Genomic DNA, 17,946 nt, shown 5'->3' with positions numbered 1-17,946 from the left:
TAACTTAACAAAATTTAACTCTGTTATAACTCAGCAGGCTCACAGACAAACAATAGTCTTATAATAGACACATTTCCCAACATAGCTTTCCTCTACTCATATGAAGCCAGGATATATCACACACAAGACATACAATGCTACAATTTATTCTTTCTTATCTATGGAGTAAAAGTAAATAAAAGTTTTGTTTCCACTGAGGGAAATGGTTTTCAGAGCCTACATCGTATATAGGTATGGGACCAATTTTGAAATGGAGGTATAAATCCTGCTTTAATTGTAATGATTCTGGAAGGCAGTGGACGGCTGTCATCCTGCTAATAGGGGTACCAGTTCAGAAAGCTTGTGTGTCATTTTCCAAGGCTTTTAGTTGTGAACCCATTGCTTAATACACTGTTTAATATATAGTTATAAATGTATATATTTCCCTCTCCCTGTTCAGCCCTGGCTGGTTGGCTACGGTTTAAGGTAAAGTGTCAAATAATAAAACAACAAAAATCAGTCTTAGCTCATGACCTGAATTTTAACAACTTTTGATTGAAATATGTCTAGGTTTTCACAAGCACTATTAGAAGATAAAAAATAAACAAAAACTTCCTAATAACAGACATAAATATCATAAGCTGCTAACTCTTATGGGACCTCACTCAAATAAGTACCTTTCTGCAAATGCCTCTCACTTCAATGTAAGTATTTTGTGTTTTAGCTGAATGTTGGTCTTAAGGCTGTTGGAGGAGACTGGCTGACTCTTGTTTAGTTTGCTGAACAGGGAATGTAACCTGTGTTCTCGCCTGTCAGTGGGATCACTTTGCTGTGTGACCTTGGCTCCAGTGAGGCAACGTATCCTCATGCAACGGTTTGTATGATATCTTACTAATTAATACTCTTACAGGTTAGCATGGTTGGGTGTTACATCATTTACTTAATATAACATGACATGTAACATATATTAATACCTTCAAATAACTGCACGTTAAGTCACACAAATTGTTCACAAGCACACACACACACCAGGGAGCAGTAGGGTATATGAGAACCAAGAGGATGTGTCACCTCACTTTCCCTGTTGTGCTCCTCATCCTCTCACCACCTTCCTCTCTTCCTTCTTCTTCCTTTCCTTGCTCTGCTGGCTCACAGTCTGACAGATTGCACATTCTAAATCTACTCTGGTAAAATCAAAGTTCAGTAATAAAAACAAGACAACAAAAACAACAATATAAGCTTATATAACTGGCTGTGACAGAAGTACTGGACTGGACATCTCTCCAGCACACACACACAAGCACACACACCTGCTTTAAAATGCAGTTGCTACATCAACAGGAGCAGCCTAATAACCTCACACGAAGGATGAGTGCATTAAGTGCCAATCTGCCTGCACTATATTCAATTCCATCATCTTGACTGAGCAGAATCGATGCATGGACATTTTCTCTCAGTCACACAGTCTTGTCAGTAGGCGTCCATACTAAGCAGGCTGCTGCCATGAGTGCCGTAGAATGAATAAAGTGGAAAGCGGCTGGGGTTATCTGAGTGGGCGGTGGAGGAGCGGAGCCTTTTCCTTCCCAGTTTGGTTCACCTGGCAGACAGCTTGTACCTGTTTGCCAGGAGGGTCAATGGGGAAGCAGTGGGTTGGCGTGAAACTGGCTTTCCTCGCCACCACACTGGCTCAGCGCGAGATGGATCCCTTCAGGACAGAAGCACAGGCGAATACTAAGCTGCATCCGGAAAGCTCACACACACATTCAGGTGTTAACATAATAACAACTAAAAATACACTCATATATACACCCAAATCTGGGGGAACCTGGGCAGGTTGGATCATTATACATTCTTTCTTACCTTTTTCATTGTTACTCTGTATCTAGTCCATTTCTTTTCCTCTCTAAATCTATTTTCTGTCCCACCTGTGTTACACCCCGTGAGAGTTCGAGTCTGCTTCAAAGACATAATTATCCAGTTAGTTTGAAATACATATCTGAAAAGTGGCCTCCCTGGGGTGCCACAGGAGCCTAAAGAGGCCAGAGGCTATGGTGGGACTGTGATGGCCGCTGCTGGGGCCCAAAGTCTGAATCTTGTTCTCATGACTTTTTTGGCACCGTTTTATATAACTTTTGGCTTAAAGGTGTGAAGTCTAAATTGCCTCTCTGAGGACTTTGAAGTTTTCTCTTGTGAAGAGCCCAGGAATGGACTTATTTGTCCCTTTAGAAAACCAGAGTTAGTGAGGTTTGACTGCCCAGGCAATTTGGCCAACAGGCATCAAAGTAGATTAGAGTTTACCATTATGGCTCCTAAAGCGGTCTGTGGCTCAACAGAAAAAAACAGAGTTTGGCTCCTTGAAAATGGCAGAATATTGCTTATGGCAATGTGTGTCTCAAAAAGGTGTCCCATTTAGCTCAGAAATAGTGATCCTGGTTTGCAAAATTAAATCTACCTTAACCAAATCAGAAATAAAATCTGTTCTAAAGTAAGTCAGTCAGAAACAGGACGTATTTAAGAATGATGATCATGTCGTAAAATACAGTTAGTGGTGAATTTTCTCACAGATAACAAAATTTTAAGCCTCTTTACATGTTAAAAATGTCTAAATTGATTATTCTTAAAACGTTGGTGGAATGTTAGACCATACAGCAAATGATAACTAATGTTCTGTTTTGATCTAATCACTGCAGGGATATTTTGGGAATGCACTGACTTTAAAATACCAATACTGACGTTTAAAATAACAATTTGGCCAATGTTTTCATGTTGCTTTTTTGTTGTTGCTGATATTAATTCCCCCTTTTGTGCCAGAGAGACACAGAAATCTACTCTATAAAATTAAGTGAACTGTTTTAGAGCAATTAAGCCCTTTGTTACACTATCCCTGAATGAGCATATATTCAATCATACAAATGTCTGCAACAACCTTTAATATAAGCTTTTGGAAGAAAAGTATATTTTTTAAAAATCGCTCCAAAAGCTTTTGTACTATATATATCATAAGCCCTTCTCTATTATCTATTTTATATTGCAGTGAAAACATCAACTTTATTTTAGTTTCTCACCAAAAACTACATTATACAAGATAACACTGAACACATCATGAGAGGGTTAGAATTTACCTTTGCCTAATACTAATTATTAATAAATAGAACTTGAACACATCATAAAGGAACACAATGCAACCTCCAGGAGCTCCAGGACTCTGGCTGCTAATAATTAACAATACTTAGCTCTGCTCCTGCTGATTTTAACATAGATTTGTTGTTTACAATGTAGCATCATCAGGGAAACAACGGGGTGCATCCTCTGACCTGACAATAGTGACTTTACTGTGTCCTTTCATCTTAAAGAGGAAGATCTCTGTTCGTCCCAAACACATTTTTATTGTCCCTTGGACGACGGCTCACCGGCTGCTACTCACCATCTCATCACACAACAGTGAAATTACAGAGCCCATTTGCCAAACAGTTGCTGTATTCTTCTTGTACCTGCTCATTAATTTAACTTTGTGGCCATTAATCTGGAGACTGCACAAAATTAATGTGACACAACAGAAAAACCTCAACCACTGTCATCGGTGAATGCCATTTTATTTGCCGATAGGCCTATGACAGCCAACAAAGCGAACGTCAGCCGGTACTGATGTTCGGCCAATAACTCGGTGCATCCCTAATATGTTTACCAGTTTTTGTTTTAATGCATATCCAGATCCAATAGTATCACCATGCTAATGCACCTATGGGACGTTGAAGCAAAACCAAAAGTGTGACTTTTTTTCCTTACCAGACATCACATATTTTGATGCAATAATATGGGCTATAAATATACAAACTTGAATAATACATCATAAAGGCCATTTGAAAGATGAATGTTTGCTATATATGCAAGCCTTATAAATGACCCCACTGGCATTAAAAACAAATGGATATGTGCTACATGAAGAGGATAAGAGAGAAGAGAAGAGAAGAGAAGAGAAGAGAAGAGAAGAGAAGAGAAGAGAAGAGAAGAGAAGAGAAGAGGCCTTGGCAGTTTTCTCTCAGAGAAGCAGAGCAGTCCACTTGTACTCTTGTTTTTTCAGGAATCCCTCATCCTGGTGATGCTTGCTTGCACATCAACACACATATGCAGTCACACTCCCCAGCCATGTTAACTCACACACACACACACACACACACACACTCTGGCCATGTAACCTTAACAGCCCTATCAGCCTGCCAGTACAGACTGTTCTTTTCAGCACAATCCTCAGGTGAGCTTTCAGCTGACACAAATGTGTGAAAAGATTTGAAGCCTTTAAAAGTGACACCCTCTGGGACAGACACAAGACACATGAGGGGGGGGCGAAGCCATCATCTCCTTGTATTTGAGGCAACCTGGCTCCCCATCAACACTATAGAAGTATATTTCTTATTCATTAAAAATTCACCGAGTGGCTGCTGATATTCTTACAGGCCTCCTATTAATCCTGAATCAGTGGCCTCTGCTCCTAAATGTTGTTGTGTCGAGTCATGCCATCATACTCTGCAGCAAACTGGACAACATATCATACTATTTAGCACTTATGTAAATCCTTCAGTGGGAACTGTCAATCCCTGTGATTACATTTGGAAAATAAGGAAACCTGCTCATGTAACCACAGCGATTCATAGTTTCCACCATGGCACTATATTCTGTACCAGTCACCTCAGCATGACAGCCAAATGCTCTCATAACCCAATAACAAGAGCCAGGGCAGATGAATTTGGTGACACTGAGCTAATCATGAGCATAACTAAATTACAGTTCAACAGGTCACTCAGCATAACACTGTGCCACCCTGCACCACTTGTTCCTTTTGTTTTGTAAATGTTCAATTACACTTTGACATGCTCTAGGATTGTCAGGACCAAAACCCTCCAGCCCCATGCATAATACTTCCTATTCATACCAAGGTCGTCTGATTGTCTACAGGCCAGCCACGTGGGAGACTGAGAAAATCACACACATTGTGTGATTTGCTTTTTTGTGTTTGCTTGGTTATACTTAGTGAATACAGACTGGACACTATCAATGTGCTATTGGTGTGAAGCATATTGCTGTCAGTGACTAACAGATGGAACATGACCTCCACAACCCACTTAATATTGGACAATTATGGAAAAACATCACCAGTTAGGTTTAGGTAAGTAAAAACTACTTAGTTTATTGCAGGCTGTAATGTAATCCCTCAGGGCAATTGTGCACCCTCAATGCATGTCCACTAAAAGTTCTTGTTTTTGCCACACACAGGCTCAGATTATTATAAGTGTGTAACAACATTATGTAAAGGATCCATACAGAAATATACTTTTGTATGAAAAAGTAAAATCCTTTTTGTTTGACCTGAAACAGCTCCGAAATTGCCATCCCCAAACCCACCAGACTCTATTAAAATAAACTAACTTAAGCGTGCATAAAGCCAACATATTTTCGCATCTGACTGGGTAAGTAGGGTTTTGATCAGAGTTGGTGATTGTTTGAAGAGTGGAAAGCTTAACTAAGATGCCTTTCGTGAGTTTTATTTTGTTTTTGTGGGTTTTGAATAAAGTGTGTTGTACAATGATAAAATTTCTGTTTATTTAAATGAAGTCTGGTAGGTTTGGCAATGGCGATTTCAAGGCTTTTGCTGGTATTAAAAAAAAAAAGGACCTCACTCTTGAATATAAAAACCCAACTTTGTAGGGATCCTTTCCATGAAGTTGTCAGATAATTATGTTGTGTTCACACCAGGTGCAAATAAACAAATTCGTGCAAGGGTATTACATGTAAAGTCAATGTAAAGACGTGATAAGATGTGAGTTCCGCCGGGTGGTGCAATGGACACAATCGACGCGATGCGAATGACATACGCAAATTAAGTGCCGCGAACGAAACAAGTAGCGCTTTTGCATCATAAGCTTATTTGCTAGAGCTGAAAAATCTTAACTTCAGCAACCGGGTCTCACCGTGGTAGCCAATCAGCATTGAGATTCTCTGGGGACGTATAACGACAAGGACATATCAGCGGACGTTCATTCAGTTATTTCACGTGTGTATGAGCTAAGTTATTCATGCGTATGAAGCAAATTAACACAAAATATTCTAGCGTTCAAACTTGTGTGAGGAATGTGACATGAAAATTTGCATTGTGTTTGGTGTGAACGCAGCATTAGAAAAACAATCTCAACCTGTCAGTGGCATAAACAAGCACTTTAAGTGGACGTAAACTGACGATGCACTATTGCCCCAAGTGGTTACATTGCAGCCTGTTTTGCTGCTGCCAGCTGCAGTGGTCTCACTCAACACTGGACCACTTTCAAAAAGTGTTGTTGCCATTAGTCACTTGGACACAAAAACATGAGAAAATAGGGTCAAGGTTGAAAAATGTAGTTACCCTTTAATGTAACATGATGAAAATGTTGACTTAAAACTTAAAATAGCTCAAGACTGACTTTCACATGCCTGTTTGTTTAACCCATCTATCCACCCAGACCACCTTTCTACACAGACTTAGTATAAAAAGAAAAGTGACAGTCACCTGACTTGCTTCTATGCTCCCAGCAGCCTGCAGCACATACAGTAAGTCACATAAACTCAGCCTTCTGGCTTACAATTGCAAGATTGAGATTAAAACAAAAGGCTACTTGATTTTCAGCATTCAAAACTAAAACTCTCCAGTGCATCCAGTACTGATGAAATTCTCAGAAACAGCACAAGGATGATAAATCACTACAATTCTTTGCTAAGCCAGTGTTGATTTGATTCTGAGAAGGAGCATTCATACATTCTGACACTAAACCTCTGCACTATATCTTCAACTGATCATAATCTACTGCTACCAGCCATGACTCTCATGTTCTCACTGCATGGGAACTACAGAATTACAGGATGGCAGTAGAAGAGGAAGAAAGTCCATCCCAAGCCAAGGTAAAATACTCAGGGTATTCCGTTCCATTAATCCCCACCTCCTCCTCCTCCTCCTCCTCCTCCTCCACCTCATTTTTTCTCCTCCTGTCCTTGTGAATCACAGCATGCAGATAAGACTAACCAATGGTTAGTCTTATCTGGTGGTTACCAATCTGCATCAGTGAGCACAGAAGTGGCTATACAAGGAGCAGATGACAAGTCTGCAGTTGCCAGGAGCCTCAACAAGTGTGGATCTACACAGACACTGTGATATTCTGTGCAACAGACAGCGTCCTCCCACCATTTAAAAAAAACAAAAAACGACCTTGGCTCCTGAGATGTTGCAAGGCCGAATTGGATTCTCAATACATGGAGTTGTTTTCGGCAGCAACCTGTGATAAACAAGGTTCCCACGCTGAAACAGTACAAAATAGTATTCTATCTTCTCTGCTGCTTGCTGTGTTTCTTATCAGCTCTGTCTGTCATCACTGATAACATGCAGGTATCACTGCACCCTGTGGTCTACTTTATTTGAGCAGGAACAGCGTCCTCCCTGTCCTCCATCTCTGAATTCTTTATTTAGTTGTGGCTGTTGTTGGAATCGTGACTCCCCTGTTACGTTTTGCTCTGATGTGATCACCTCTAATGACTTGCATTTTCTTTCATACATTCTGACACGACCTGTTTTCTTTCCAAAGGCCCATTTGCATTTTTAAATTACAAGCATGCGAGTTGTTTGTTTTATTTCCATTCTATGCAATTAAAACATTCTGATAATTAAAAGGAACAGCATGAGCAGAACTGTTCTGTGCTCCAATATAGTTCAGGTGCTGCCAAAAATGCTTAAGCGTAATTTTAGCATGACTATCAAAGCAGGGGGATAGCTGTGGTTTGTTTCTTCAGGGACTGTTTCTGCTTTTGTCACTATTGTTCACAGGCTCCCCACATTGCAAAGCATCCAACTGCAAATAGAAGCTTTTAGTAGCTGTAATATCCAAAGAAAGAGGTTGTGAATTGCATGCATGGATGCACTAGACATACATCTAACTGACTGACTCTAATGATGCACAACTCTTGTCTTCTTTACATGGTCAGTTCATTAGAATTACAATACCCATATTTTGTCACTCAGGTTTGGCTTTTTAAGGTATAGTGTGTGGGATTTAAGGGATATCTTGGAAAAAATTGAATTTAATAAGTATGTTTTCTTCGGTGTACCTGAAAATCAGAAGTGTTGTGTTTTCATGACCCTAGAATGAGCCATTTATATCGACATAGGGAGCAGGTCTTCATTTATGGATATTTCTACTGTAGCTCAGAATGGACAAACCAAACACTGGCTCAAGACAGGGCTATTTGCATTTTCATGTTGGCCACTGTAGCAAGTAGTCCCTCAGTAACAAGCAGCTTTGCAAAGACACTGATTTTTAACATGTAACTGCTTTCATCATCGTTTTTACCAGTTTAATTCACCGGTAGGGCTGGGCAACTAATTGAAAAATTAATCGAAACCCACATTCAGAACCTCTAACTGACTTACTTTTTCCCATGGTAATTTTGTTTTAATAACACTTTCCCCACTGTGTGAGTTCATGTATTGTCCCCTTATAAATGTAGCACTGCGTATGTAGTCATGAAACTCCACCCTGTCCAGTCCTCGATCTGGAACTCAAACACCAAGCCAATTTACCAACCTGAGCAGCATGTACCAAAGAGAAATACTGTGTCTGCCATTTGGACACTTAATGGCTTTCATGAAGATGACACCAAACAGAAAGAAATCAGATGTAAACACTGTTGCAAAACCGTTTCAGTGACAAAGGTAATACCACCAATCTGTTTCAGCACTTGGAGCACAATCATGTTACTGAATAAGAACAGTGCATGGCTCAAAAAAGAAAGAGACTGACAAGCCTCCAGCGACAAGTGCTGCCACAAAGCTCTCAATAACACAAGCATTTACAAAGGCTACACAATATGAAAAAGATTCAAGAAATGAAGCTCAGCGTAAGTTCAATCAGGAAGACCTTTCTCGTGCTCACCCTTTCACATTTTTCTCCATCCCACTCTCACTACTCCCTCTAATCAGCTGACTATGGGTGTTCACTCCTCTAGTTATCCAATCACACTTTGCCACGATCTCTCAGCCAATCAGGATGCCACTGCAAAATTTTAAATCTGCTCTCTCTTCTGCTGCTGTCAGCCATCATTTTAGGCAGAATCTTGGCACCCTCCTCCACCGCGATCACCTCCGGCCATCGTATCCAGAGTCCAGGACAAGCTCTCAAAGACTCATTCCTCTACTCATCCAGATCATCAGCACTTCTCCATTTTCCTCTCATCTCATCTTCACCACCTCTACCACCACCAGTGTCTAGACCCCGGGGGGTTTCCCTGTTCGACTGTGGATTCCTCACTCTCCTTAAATCAAACCATCTCGAGGTCTAATCACCAAAGACTTTCCACATTTTTAGTCATTCGTTCACGTTAATAAATATTCTTTTACCATAAAAACGTGTCTCTCCTGATTGAAAGTAGTTTATCTGTGTGTGTTTCCTTCAGTTATTTTAAAATCACAAAGATATGCACTCTTTCATAAGAAAAAATATCCCAGCTTTAATAGTTCAGCATATTTTTAGTACAAACCTTGTCAGTGAACTATGAGGGCAAAAAAAAGAAAGAAAAAGTTAATTAATCAAAATCAAGTTGATATATTCAATTAATAGTGATACTGAGTTGAGGTCATATTGCCCAGCCCTAATCACTGGGTCTGTTTGTTTTGGAGAGGAAGAGACCTCTGTGGATAATTTGGCTCCTGGTAAAAACCTTCTCAATGTCTGGATTTTAAGTTCTCAGAGACAACAGGAGAGCACACATTAGCATGTGGTTGGCTTGCAGCCCAACTGTCATGGGCTAATCAGCATAGAAGAAACACTTAACAGTGAAGTGAAACTGCTTTATTCAGGGTTTTTACTGGTTTCAATCACGTCATCCTTTTGTTTTGGAGAGAACAAGACCTCTATGGATAATTTAGCTCATGGTAAAAAAACCTCCTGAACAATGAACACTGAAGGAATTCTAACCAGGAGAAGCTTCAGCTGGTTAGAATGTGCAATCCTGAGTGCTAGATGCCACTAACCTCCCCTAAACTTGCACAATAGACGTTGGAGTTTAGGTTTCATGTATGAGACAATTTGTAAGGTAAGCTGGTTTCTATTAAAGGTTAAAATAATTTGTCAGCAATATCTGCATGGATCTCTTCCAAACACCTGATTGACTGATTTAAGGGTCCCGCAACAAATGGTTCCCAGCCATGCAGACACTAGACAAGAGACAACAACTAAGATGATAACACTGCCAATCACAATATAAAAATTCCAAAAACATCAAAAGATTTAATTTACATAAAAGAAATGTCTCTCATGAAGGACTTGTCTTGGCTAGCAAGCATTTTCTATAAATCCATCTATTCTGCCAGAATGAAAATTTCATAAAAAGCAAACTATAGACAATACCTTACGACACCTAAAACAAATTAAAAATCTGAATTCTTTTACTGATTTGTTTTCCTTAGTGTGCTGTACATTGGACAATGAAACACAGAGTGAATTCCATCATCAAAACCACCAAGAACAAAACATATCAAAAGAACACTGCTCCTCAGGTATGCCTTTGCATCTGCTTGCCTCGTGAACAAAGATGCAGAATGTATGAAGACACACATCTATTGAATAATTCTGATGAATGTGGCAGATCAGAAGTCCCATTAACCACACCTGTCAAAAAGAGTGACAGCTAGAAGCTGAGTAAAGGAAATGAGGTGGCCAGTCCCTCAGTGCGATGGTGGATATATACACCCATCACAAAATATTACATAATCCTTTCATGGGTGTTTTATCATTGGTAGAGTCCTGTTTTATTATCACCAGGGTTCCAATGACAATATTCTCACAAGTCTAACCAAACTAGACCCAATAAGAAACACACCAAAGTTTAGGCAAACTGAGAACTGAACACAGCAGCAGGACTTCAGAATGTGAATATCCAACCCATTTTCACTCTTCAGGGAGGGAGTAGAACTCTTCATTTCAACGTTTGGTCATGGACTTTCCACATTGACATATGACATGCAAGGTAGCCTGAGCATGTTGTTGATGTTCTGGCAAGCCGTGTCAACTTCAGCCTGTTACATGCTTTGTCTGTTTTCAAAATACATCTCCATTTTCACATGAAATGAACAGTTTACATACAATCGCTTTCAAAATAAACACACTACGTCGGTTCAACACCGCAAATTGACATTTTTTCCTTCAACAACAAAAGCACATGGTTACATTTAGCCAACACACGCACATGGTTAGTTTTAGGAAAGTTTGGAGCAGCATCGTTTTTGTGATGATCAAACTGTTATCCCCATTTGTTGAGTTGATCTTTGCCATATGTTACCTAATAAAGCAATCTTTAGACATCTAAATTTAATGTGTTTCCTATTTAGGTTTGTTTTGGTAAATGTAAAAGGACGTGGGTCATTTTGTAACTACACTGTGTGCAGTATCAGCCTTCACACTGAGGGAACTGTGTCAGATTTTAAATACGACCATCTGAGATAATACTAATCCTCACGGTTTAGATTTTTGATAATTTGCAATTGAATCTTATTTCTTTGGGGGCAAAAGTATTTGTTATGCATGCAGCATTTTAACATAGCAAACCATTTACTATTCTAAAGGCAGGTCCAATATTTTACAATTGCTTTTTGATTCTCATCCTGCAACCAGAAGGAAGCAGTAAAATGAATTTCCAACAACATGTGAAAGGCAACAAAGTGGAAAACTGAACTGAACTAAAGTATAGATTGGCTGGGTGAAACCACTTGTGCCCTCTCTGTATCCCTGTCAATACCTAATTTATTTTCTGCTGTCTCAGTAAAGAAAGATGCATATTTAAAATATTGTAATTGTTTCCTTGTTGCCATGACTCCAGTGTAATTAGATCTTAACTAAATATGGTATATTCAGCGGTGTTTCTACACCATTTAGTTAACAACACACAATCACTTTATCTAGGGATGGGTACCGAACTCCGGTATTGAACGAGCCCCGGTGCTACATTCTTCAAGACCGCAGTATTGATAAGCTCTGACCTTAACGGTTCTGCTATTGGTACTGGAGCAGTCGCGTTTTTTTTTTACAAGATAAACATTATCTTGCACATTTATCTCACCAACTCTGTCAATTATCCGTCATTGTATCATAATTTGCGCTATTCTCCCAGAAGACGAGAGATCTGTCTCGCTCACCCTGGCTGCCTGCTGTGTGTGAGTGGAGAGCAGGGGGGCGGGGCTGTTGTTCCAGTGACACACACACACACACACACACACACACACTCACACACATAAGACAGCGCATACACCAACTCAAGCTCGTAGCCTACCTTTAGATGGATAACGATGGCGGAGAGAGCCAAACGGTCAAAAGTGTGGCTTCACATTACGAAAGATGTACAGGGTTTGACTGCCCTAGCACAGCTAATTCATCTACGTCCAGTCCAGGTTTGTAACATTATGCTAGCAGCCAACACGTGGAGTTAATAACCATTAGCTATTTTGCGACCCTATTTACTAAATAGAGTTTCAGATTTGGGATTTTATTTGTGTATTTTTCAGATACTTCTAAATACATAAATATAACCATAATTATAGCCTGGGCTGGGTGCGTGGGATTTCCCCCTTCTGGTCTATATATCCATAGTGATTAATGTTACATCACCATATAAAATATCTAGAATACCTAACATACCTAGAATACCTAATATTTTTACTTGTAGGCTAGATTTGTTTATATATGCTACAGTGATTTGTTTTCGACAGAGCTCTACGGTGCGAGCATTTTACTGCAGTTGTGACTAAAAATAGTTTTGTGCAAGTAAAAGAAATCATTCAGGAGCACGCTGTGCGAGTACAGATTTCAACCAGCAGCAGAATCCTGTCGGTTGTGGGTTGAACAGGGGTCACAGACACAGACAGGAATACGTATTCCTGTCAAATACGACGGCCATAGTGCTTCGCAGCACAAGATAATGGCTTACCGGCGACGGAGAAGCCCGGCTCCAGGTCCAATATTTTCCTCTTTGTTGGTGTCATGACTGTCCAGAAGTACCTGAACAGCCGAGCCGTGGCTGCACATAGGTATGTGGCGTGTCAGAGGGGAAACGAGCCGTTCACATTTCTCTCTTTGTGTCAGGTAATGGTCCACAAACCTCAGCGCACTTTAGGGACTGTTCTTTACTTGTCAGGGGAGGAGGGTGGCTGGTTGATTTTTATTTTGTTTATTTTATTTTGATCCCCCCTATGTTAATCACTTATTGATGCTGTTTTTGAAGTATGAATAAGTCAATAAGCAATTTATTCCATTGAAATATCATTGATGTATTATAGAAAAGTGATTTATCTTTTTATAAATGACAAAAGGCACATCTGCCTCATTTTTGCTGTGGTATAGTGATACTACTCAGAACCGTGATACTTTCACTGGTATCGTACCGTGGGTCCCAAGTTTGGTACCGTGACAACACTATTATTTTATGTATTTTACATTTCAAGTTGTAAAAAGTAAAATGTTTTGTTAAGAAACTATTTTGTTGCATAATGAGAATTGAGAAAATAAAGCAATTTATGTTCTTGATTTGTTTTTTTTCTTCCTCAAAAAGTATCGATAAGAGTACCGTTAAAATACCAGATCGATAAGCGGTATCGATAAGAGTAGTAGTACCGTTAAAATCTTAACGATACCCATCCCTAACTTTACCCTTAATAAACATTGTCAGGGATCAAACCGGCAACCCTCTATTAGTCAGCCTTATCTCTAGACCAAGCTGCTGCCCCGCAGAGAAACGCCAATACAATATGATACCACATTATATGGCGCACATTATATGTCATTTCCAACAATGTGTCATACCTACACAAAAAAGTAGGTAGCTCATCAATGTCTTACAAACAACCCATGTGACAATTCTGTGTTTTCTGATCTGTCACTTCTATGGTTGAGGGAACCTTAGACAACCAAAACTATTTGGTTTGCGAAAAAAAATCAGCATCAGAGGTTTATTCTCTCAACCACATTTATCTACTTTTTTATTTGTGTCAATTCTCAGTCTGAATCCATAAAAGTGACCTACAGGAGTTAAAAAAAAGATAATGTGCAAGATTACTGTTTCACTTGGCTTTGTTCATACAGTTAATACAGTACAAATGCTCTAATGTATTCTGCTCAGTAACCAACTCTTGTAAGTAGCTGCTATTTCCAAGTCCATATCACACAACTGAATATATAATAAAGTGCCATCAAAGCCTGTCCCATTCCAAAGGGTCCTCCTCTTGGGGCCCCAAAAACCTGTTGCTTGCAAGTCACTCTATCTGTGGATGTTAGCACATATTGGGCCATAGAAAATGAGTTACACACATGCATTAATTTACCATTTACCATTAACTTCAGTTACCGTTTGCAGGTAGTCCCTCTTAAACATTAAACAAAATGAAATTAAACATTACAACTAAAAGAGAAAACTAGCCATCCAAGACAAACCTTGTCATGATAAACGAACATTTCCTACTTAGCAAGGTGATGAGCACCTGAATGCACTGTTAACATAGAGCTTGGCGCTTCGGATGTAAACTCATAATGAATCTTCTCCAGACTATCACATGTGGGGAGGAAACACAGTTCAGCCTGCTGCCCCTCAGCGCTCTGAAGGCTACACCTTTGTAGGCCATGAGTGCTGCAGAGATTAAGTTTTTTTTTGTGGGTGTAAGTTCCCAAGGTTCCTTTGCCAAAAAGCCTGTGGGATTTTTCCATGGGATTTTGTGATTACTGTAGGAAAAAAAGCTTTGTGGCAAATAGAGTTTATGATACTTACATGTGTTGTGCAGCAAGATAATCTTCACAAATTAACACCACTTTTATGATTTTTGATGCCTAAATGCAATCATCAGAAGTAAAAAGCTAACATTAGGTTATAAAAGAACTACACTACAGTAGCATGACTTAACATCACCAACGCTGTAAAGCTGTGGTCGGTGTAATGACACTCTGCAGTTTCATTTAGACACTTGTTAGCAGCCACCTTCTTTGAGACACATGAAAGTTTCAAAATTCACCATGGTGTATTGAGTGATGTATTTTATGTCATAGAACAAATTGTGAAAGTAGCTTAACCTTGTGTGAACCATAGACCTTATTTCAGGCATCTATAACCAAAAACGCATTGACTTTGAGACAAAGGAAGCAGAAGTGCTAAAATGTCAATTCATTTCCGGGATTCATTCCTGCACTACTCTATTGGAACACACTTGTAGTACATGCTGTCAACTACTGACAACTGCCCAGGCCTTATCTGCTGTTTAGAGCACAACATGTAAGATCTTTGTTGAAATGGGAGGTGGAATTACTCAGTCAGTTGTATGAACCACTGGTGGAGTACAGCCCGTGTCCCACTGGCATCATGTACCACTGCACTAAAATAGTTCAAATCATAACCCCAATTTCAAGGGCCAGCTTCACATATAGAACCCTTCAAAACAAAACAGGCAACCAAAGAGTGAAGCTGCCACTTTCTCCAGAAACAACAGGGCCACAGCGTGAGTCAACAAGGAATCTATAATTTACGAACTAGCTCCCTCCTATGTACAGAACGGTAGACGAGGCAAGAGGTGGGGAGAGGAGAGGAGATGAGGATGTGGGAGAACCAGGGGGAGCAGTACGTGAAGAGAGAAAAGACGACCATGAGCGGTGAGATGTTTTCCTTGAGGGCTGAGCTATGTAGATCAGAGCCCAAGGGACTGAGTAGTGTGAACCATTGGGGGCTGCCCCCCTTGCCACAAACACCATGGAGGCTGCCTCCATGGCCATGTAATGAAAACACAATAATGCAGTGAGAAACAGAAAAGAGGAGACAAAAAAAAAATCTAGGAACTTCATTAAAGGTCATCGGCAGATCGTGAGACCCAGAATCGCTGCAACACTCCTGACAATATTTTGGCAACACATGAGAACACATTAGCACACACCTGACAGTAGCCTCTACGGTACAAAAATATGCAGGATCACTCAGGCTTGATTAGGATAATCTGCAAGGCGATTTTTAAATGCCCATATAGCTGAAGACATGACTAACATCTCTGCAACTGAGCTATTTGTCCCCCCAATCAAAGCCTGGCCCCTTGCTGTATCTATGGGTGTGAGGGCTGATGGGGTAATGTCATTAAAGAGTGTCTGCCAGGGCCACATCGCAGCATCCAAAGGCTCTTTCTACTTCATTTTTTGGTGTGACAAGTCACTGGAGCGCACACACACAAATACCGCATTCATCCAGTTTTATATGGCGATGGTGCCCCCGCAGCGGCCGACGGGCGCAACTTTCCTCCTCCTCCACCTCCTCCTCCTCCTGGATCGGAGAGAGGATAGAGAGACTCCATTCACCATACACGCGCGCGCACACACACATACACACATACACACACTGTTCTTCTCAATCCCCCCTCCATCCTGACCCCCAGCAATCAGCCTGAGAGGGGGGTTGCGTTAATTTGATTAACCAGAGGGAATCAGCGCGAGTGTTATAACAAATGTGATTCCAGCATCAAAATGCAAAATTGAGATTGTTCATTTTGATTAAGAACGGATAAAAGCATTTCTCTCTCTCCTTTATACAAGATCATGCAGTTTAAGATAGAAGATTTGCACACACACAGACACACGAACAGATTGATAGTTCATACATTTCTACAGCGGGGTAATATTTCTGAGAACAAATTCAGCACGCAGCCATTTCAGCCAAAGCGTTATTTTCGAACTTCGCTATTTTGCGCATCTAGCTGGGTGAAAATGCGCAGCTCTGTGCGTCCATGCGCTTGGAACTGAGTGAGAGAGCCCAAAGTGGCAGACAGAAGCTGCTGCTTTCCGCTGTGCACGGGGACGTTTCCAAAAGCCTCTCCAACGCACAGTTCCTCTCATCACTAACCCCTTCCACTAAGCAGAAATAACGTCATGTGGAGGAAAAAAAGCCATTCATTATCTCAACATCCACTTGAACTTGTCCTCCACCACCATCACCACCTCCTCTGGAAAATTCTGCTGAGTAAATCATGAACTAAGAAATTCAGCCCATTGCATCGCAGTGGCTTGATCTGACCGGTAAAGTGTCAAACCCCATAACAGAATCTCTTACTGCCTGATGGAGCTTGCAGAATCAAAGTCTGAATGTGTATTTACCGTTCAGGCAGGATCCCATCCGCTGTTTTTTTTCCACCTCAGACAATATTCCTCTGTGCGTTACGTCCCGTTAGGATAAGGTGCATTCATTCCAAAAGCCACATAGCCCCCTAAAAAAAAAATACCGACGCTCAAGCGTTGGAAATAAGCCTGGGAAATAAGGCTGGCGCACTTTTCACTCCAGAGGGTAGAAACTAAGGTTATATGCGGTCCAACATTTACACACGCGCGGAAACAAATTAAGGAAACCCCTTTAGTCCAGAAACAAGTCCGCTGTTAATCCAAAATGTTTTTTTTATTCACAACTATAATTAGAATTATATTCTCCTAGACAGCAAAGACCATCGCGCTCCGGGTCTTTTTACACGCACCGGTCTACATGTTAGTGACGGTGATGTTGGAGAAAAAGAAACAAGAGTGGGATTTTTCCCCCCATCGTCCGCTCCTCACGATTCAGGCTGTACTTGGCTGATAAAACACCGTCCTCTCTCTCTGCTCTCGCCTCCTCTCCTTCGCCTCCCCCCCTCCTCCTCCTCTCCTCCAGCCCTCAGTCTCTCTCGGCAGCTTTCATGGAGCAGAGACGCGCCTAGCGGCCTTGGAGGGAACTCCACAGCTACATGAGTTCATCCCCGACCCGCCCCCATCACAGTCTGTTCTTAAAGATACACGGGGAAGTGGGACTTTTTGCATCCACGCGTGCCATCAGCGGGGGGGACTGATGGACTATGACAAATGACTTTGTTCATGTTAAAAATAAATATTACTGTGACAGAGATCTGAAGATGGAGTA

General features: G+C 40.7%; 1 protein-coding gene across 2 annotated transcripts in view; it reads right to left on the bottom strand.

Annotated features, from left to right (window-relative positions):
• The window catches only part of nlgn1 (neuroligin 1), a 521,705-nt gene extending 504,042 nt beyond the window's left edge, over positions 1–17,663 (bottom strand). The window contains exon 1 of one of the 2 annotated variants that reach the window (XM_033620864.2): positions 17,157–17,663. The gene's annotated coding sequence lies outside the window, so the exon portion shown is untranslated. The remainder of the gene's footprint in view (positions 1–17,156) is intronic. The other variant, XM_033620865.2, reaches the window with a different exon arrangement.
• Positions 17,664–17,946: the final 283 nt, after the last annotated feature.

Source organism: Epinephelus lanceolatus, chromosome 6 (assembly GCF_041903045.1).
Source record: "Epinephelus lanceolatus isolate andai-2023 chromosome 6, ASM4190304v1, whole genome shotgun sequence".
Taxonomy (NCBI): Eukaryota; Metazoa; Chordata; class Actinopteri; order Perciformes; family Serranidae; genus Epinephelus; species Epinephelus lanceolatus.
This window is presented reverse-complemented; position numbering and strand designations above follow the sequence as displayed.